This window comes from Ictidomys tridecemlineatus, chromosome 13 (assembly GCF_052094955.1).
Source record: "Ictidomys tridecemlineatus isolate mIctTri1 chromosome 13, mIctTri1.hap1, whole genome shotgun sequence".
NCBI lineage: Eukaryota > Metazoa > Chordata > Mammalia > Rodentia > Sciuridae > Ictidomys > Ictidomys tridecemlineatus.
In genome coordinates this window covers 68,712,830-68,718,043 of record NC_135489.1, presented here as the reverse complement: position 1 = coordinate 68,718,043, position 5,214 = coordinate 68,712,830, and the positions used below count along the sequence as shown (strand labels likewise).

At 40.5% G+C, this 5,214-nt stretch overlaps 1 long non-coding RNA gene across 2 annotated transcripts; it reads right to left on the bottom strand.

Moving 5' to 3' along the window:
* Nucleotides 1–380: 380 nt before the first annotated feature.
* On the bottom strand, nt 381–3,163 carry LOC144369897 (uncharacterized). 2 transcript variants are annotated; one of them, XR_013429741.1, is made up of 3 exons: nt 3,048–3,163; nt 2,006–2,268; nt 381–1,685 (listed from the first exon to the last, which is right to left on the bottom strand). It is a non-coding gene; the product is annotated as an uncharacterized LOC144369897 (long non-coding RNA). The 2 variants fall into 2 exon arrangements; XR_013429740.1 differs by having other exon boundaries at nt 381–2,268.
* Between the last annotated feature and the right edge of the window lie 2,051 nt (nt 3,164–5,214).

Here is a 5,214-nt window from a genome sequence, read left to right as displayed (position 1 = left end):
ATAGATCTTGTACCACCTCCCACCTTCAAGTGCCTTTACTGAACACTTCTATCTATCATCAGTTTCTCTTTTCTCTATAATTGCAAATTCTTGGGAAGACTTATCTGTATTCACTCTGTTCCATTGCTTATGCATGATTAATCATCTGTCCTCATCTTATGGTGACAATCTGACAGTGGTGACACTTATGGTTACTGCCTGCATCTTGAAGCAGAAATTCATTTTCCCTTTCTCCCTTTATCTAAGGTGATGCAATCCCCTTTGGTATTTGTATTACCTCCCTACTTACTCTTTCTCATAATCCTTTGCTAGATCATTTTAGTAATTTATAATCTAAATATTGGATATTAAATGCTGCAATGTGCCAAAAATCAGTCCTCTTTTCTTGTCCTCTCCTGTTCTCTGGTATTCAGCCCACATTTCTCTCTGGCTAGTGATCCAGCTGAGGGTCTGTGTGGCTGAGCCCTGCTACAGTGCTCCCAGCCAGCAGCATTATGGCATCCCAGGAGACTTGGGTGATGCCTGCAGACATTCTTGGGCATCACACTAGGCTGGGGGGTACTGCTACTGGCACCCAGTGAGCTGAGGCTAGATATGCTGCTAAATATCCTACAATGCACAGATGACCTGCAGGAAAGAATTATGTCCTTGGTATCTCTAAATGAGACTCAGTTGGAACACACTGAGTAGTCCTCAGAATGCACCTGTGCCTCCCAGAAGGTGAAGACCCTTATTCCCAAGTCTTTCCCCACCATCCCAGATGGGAATGCACATTTTGAGCCTCCCCCAAACACCAAGACTCACCTCTCCTACAGTGCACGGATGACCATTGGGACAAACTGTTCAAAGAACAACAGGACACATATTAGCAAGTCTCCATCAAATTACCAAATGTGGGAAGGGTAAGTTGCTGCCCTCCTCTCTGGCCCTGACCAACAGGACACAGAGCCCATGTCCTAAACACCTCACCAGAAGCCTGGAGCCATGCCATCAGCTAAATTACTTGCGTGTTCCTGGAGCTCAGTGAACACATATCACCCATGAAAATAGTCTGGTTTACACAGCAGAGAGAAGTTGAATTCCAGACACAAACCAGGGGTAACTTGGTGGCAGCACTGTATATCTTTCTGTTCTCTTGGAATTTTATTTTTTTGGCAAAAGCATGTTTCAGTACAACTTTAAAAACTAGTTTTAGAAGATTATTTACTTAAGGCAACAGCACAACTCATATAAAGTCATGGGTTATGTGGCTGTCTCCCAGGTGTAGGCTGCGGGAAGCTCTCTCTGGGTCAAAAACCTCTGGATTGTGACTGGCCTTTGATTGAGCCTCAGTGTGGTCTCCAGGCCCCCCTTCTTCCAAGTGACATTTCTAGAGAGCACCAGTGTAGCCCAATGGCTCTTATCCCATGACTACATAGGGAAATTATTTGGTCATCTAGTCAATTAACTCTGTGGCCCTCAAGCCAAAGGCAGGAGGAGGCAAGTAACATGGGCTTTCAGCAGAACCTAGTGAAGCCCAGGTCCAGCCTCAGGTATGGCATGGCCGCAGGCAGACCTTACAAGCTGAGAAGAGTGCGACCCCTCCCCATACACTGGTACTCACTATACCATTGGACGCCTTCCAGACCCTCCCACTTCTGGGCTTGAGCCAGCAGGTCTTCAGGCATGGTTGGAAGAAAAGCATTCTGAAAGACCAAGAGCAGAAGTGGCCCTGCTGAGAGGGCCTCTGGGCTGCAGCTGCTGCCCAGCAAGAGGCACAGAGTGAGGCAGTTTCTTCTCAGCTCCAGAGCTGTTTACAGAGGATGTACAACAGCTCTGTGTGAACCTGCAAAGGGCACAGCATGTTTTCACCAGCACTGTGCTGAAGGATCAAGTGGGTCAACGGGGCAGAGAATCTAAAAGGTGGACAGGTTTGAGAGTTCCCACGGCCACCGGCTAGGTCTCAACATGAAAAAAATACACTGAAGTTTCACTGTAAAATCAAAGTTATCATCATGCAGCTTACCGACATGCTGGCGGGAGAGAAAGCTAAGTTCCTCAGGGGCACCAAGACTTCACTCTGTCCACACAGAAGGACAGCTGCAGTGTGAATGGCCATTTCTGTCACTGTTCTTTCAAGACTGTTGGCACCAGGGCCCATGCCTTTGCTGAGCATGGGCCTTGGCCTTGTCTCTCTGAGGAGCAGGTCTGTAGGAAATGGCCTTCCTCCCTCAGGCAGTTGAGTTCACTCCTTGTACAGTAAGCGCTGGTCTTCTAATGAATTGAATCCTAAGGAACAGAGAACAAGAAAGAAAAGAATATTATACTTTCCAACAGGCAACTCCCCATCCTTCTAAAATTATAGAAAACAACCAGTAAAAAGCAAACTGATAAGGAAAAAATGTGTATAATCTATTTTTATAATATGCATTATACAAGTTTTGGGAATTAAAATATGAAGACAATAAAAATAAAAAGGATTCAGGATCTCGCCAGGTGGGGATGACCATTGCTAACCCTGTTGTGTACTCATCCAGGCTGTGGTTTCTTCTGCTTTGCACACACATGTACATGACTCCCTCCCCTTTGCCCTATCTAAAGTTCCTCCATTCCTTCCATGCTCCCCCCAACCTCCATTCTGGATCAGCATCCACATATCAGAGAAAACATTCAGACTTTTTTAGGATTGGCTCTTTTCATTTAGCATTTCATTTGTACTCTATATACTGCTGAACAACAGGGACACCTTCAAAAAATGCATCTGTAGGGGATTTCACTGCTGTGCTAACATCAGACATTTTCAGATGCTAGGTGAGGATCTCACGAGACCAACATCAGACACGCAGTGATGGAAATATCACCAAGTGAATTGTAACTGTGTGTGTGACATCTAAGAGCAGAGCAAACTCTTTGAAACTTCTTTCTTTTTTTTCACATGGAAAAAAAGCATCTATTAATTGTACTGAATAAAGCTGCATTTTTTCAGTTTTCAGAAACTCTGCCACTGTGTAAACCATATGGTTAAGAGAGTTTGTAGAAGAAAAGCACCAAAGTGGCAGCTGGCTTACTTCCAGGCAGTTGATGAAGAGCATGTAGGGTTCAGTCTTATCTTTAATGATGAATGCCTTCTTCTCTAATAGGGACAAGTAGGCCTGGATGTAATCTTTCATTGCATGGAAGCTGTGGAAAGATAAATATTATTCCTGATGACATTAGAATGGCAGAATCACCCTATACAAAAGAGCATCTATTAACCAATCATCTGCCCATCTATTTCTCTGTGTGTATAAAGGTATAAAATATATATAGGTATATAGATTTAATAGCTCTTTTAATTAATTCATTCAATCTAATTTGTTATGCATGACAGCAGAGTGCATTTCAATTCATAGTACACATAGAGTACAATTTTTTTCATGTTTCTGGTTGTACACAAAGTAGTGTCACACCATTTGTGTCTTCATACATGTACTTAGTGTAATGATGTCCATCTCATTCTACCATCTTTCCTATCCCCATGCACCCTCCCTTTCCCTCCCTCCCCTTTGCCCTATCTAAAGTTCCTCCATTCCTTCCATGCTCCCCCCGACCTCCATTCTGGATCAGCATCCACATATCAGAGAAAATATTCAGACTTTGGTTTTTTAGGATTGGCTTTTTTCATTTAGCATGATATTCTCCAACTCTATCCATTTACCTGAAAATGTCATGGTTTTATTCTCTTTTAATGATGAGTAATATTCCACTGTGTATATATACACCATAGTTTCTTTATCCATTTATCTACTGAAGGGCATCTAGATTGGTTGTACAATTTAGCTATTGCTAATTGTGCTGCTATACACATTGATGTGGATGTGTCACTACAGTATGCTGATTTTAAGTCCTTAGGTATAAACCCAAGTTGGATAGAACAGTGAAGCAGGTGGCATCACTATACCAGACTTTAAACTATACTACAGAGCAACAGTAACTAAAAAAGCATGGTATTGGCACCAAATTAGACTTGTAGACCAATGGTACAGAGACACAGAGACCAACCCACAAAATACAGTTATTTCATACTAGACAGAGATGCCAAAAACATATATTGGATAAAAGATAGCCTCTTTAACACATGGTGCTGGGAAAACTGGAAACCCATATACACCAAAATGAAATTAAGCCCCTATCTCTCACCATGCACAAAACTCAACTCAAAATGGATCAAGGACCTAGGAATTAGACCAGAGACCTTGTGCTTATTAGAAGAAAAAGTAGGCCTAAATCTTCATCATGTCAGATTAGGTCCCAATTTCTTAACAAGACTCCTATAGCACAAGAAATAAAATTAAGAATAAATTTATTTTTTAAGAATAAAATTATTATTATTATTGCTGTGGATATATACGTGACTGCATGACCAATGTAATTCTGCAACATGTACACTCAGAAAAATGAGAAATTATGTCCCATTTAATTCAAATGTATGACATGTCAAGATCATTGTACTGTCATGTGTAACTAATTAAAAAAAGAATAAATAAATGGGATGGATTCAAACTCAAAAGCTTTTTCTCAGCAAAAGAAACAATCAGTGAGGTACAGAGAGAGCCTACAGAATGGAAGTAAATTTTTACCACATGGACATCAGAGCACTAATTTCTAGGATATATAAAGAACTCAAAAACTTAACACCAAAAAAAAATAACCCAATCAAAAAATGGGCTAAGGAAATGAACAGAACTTCTCAGAAGATGATATACAATCAATCAACAAATATATGAAAAAATGTTCAACATCTCTAGCAATTAGAGAAATGTAAATCAAAACTAATCTAATATTTCAACTCATTCCAGTCAGAATGGCAGCTTGTAAGAATACAAACAACAATAAGTTTTATTGAGGATATGGGGGGAAAGGCACACTTACTCATACATTGCTGGTGGGACTGCAAATTGGTGCCACTAATCTAGAAAGCAATATGGAGATTCCTTAACAGCTTTTTATTAAAAATATGTTTGCAGAGGCTTGAAGGAATATTAAGTTCCAGTTTGCAGACCAGTTGTTCTCAAACATTTTGGATTCAGGCCCTTTTACAGTCTTAAAACTTATTTATTTATTTATTTATTTATTTTTATTGGTTGTTCAAAACCTTATAGAGCTCTTGACATATCATATTTCAAACATTAGTTTCAAGTGAGTTATGAACTCCCATTTTTACCCCAAATACAGATTGCAGAATCATATCGGTTA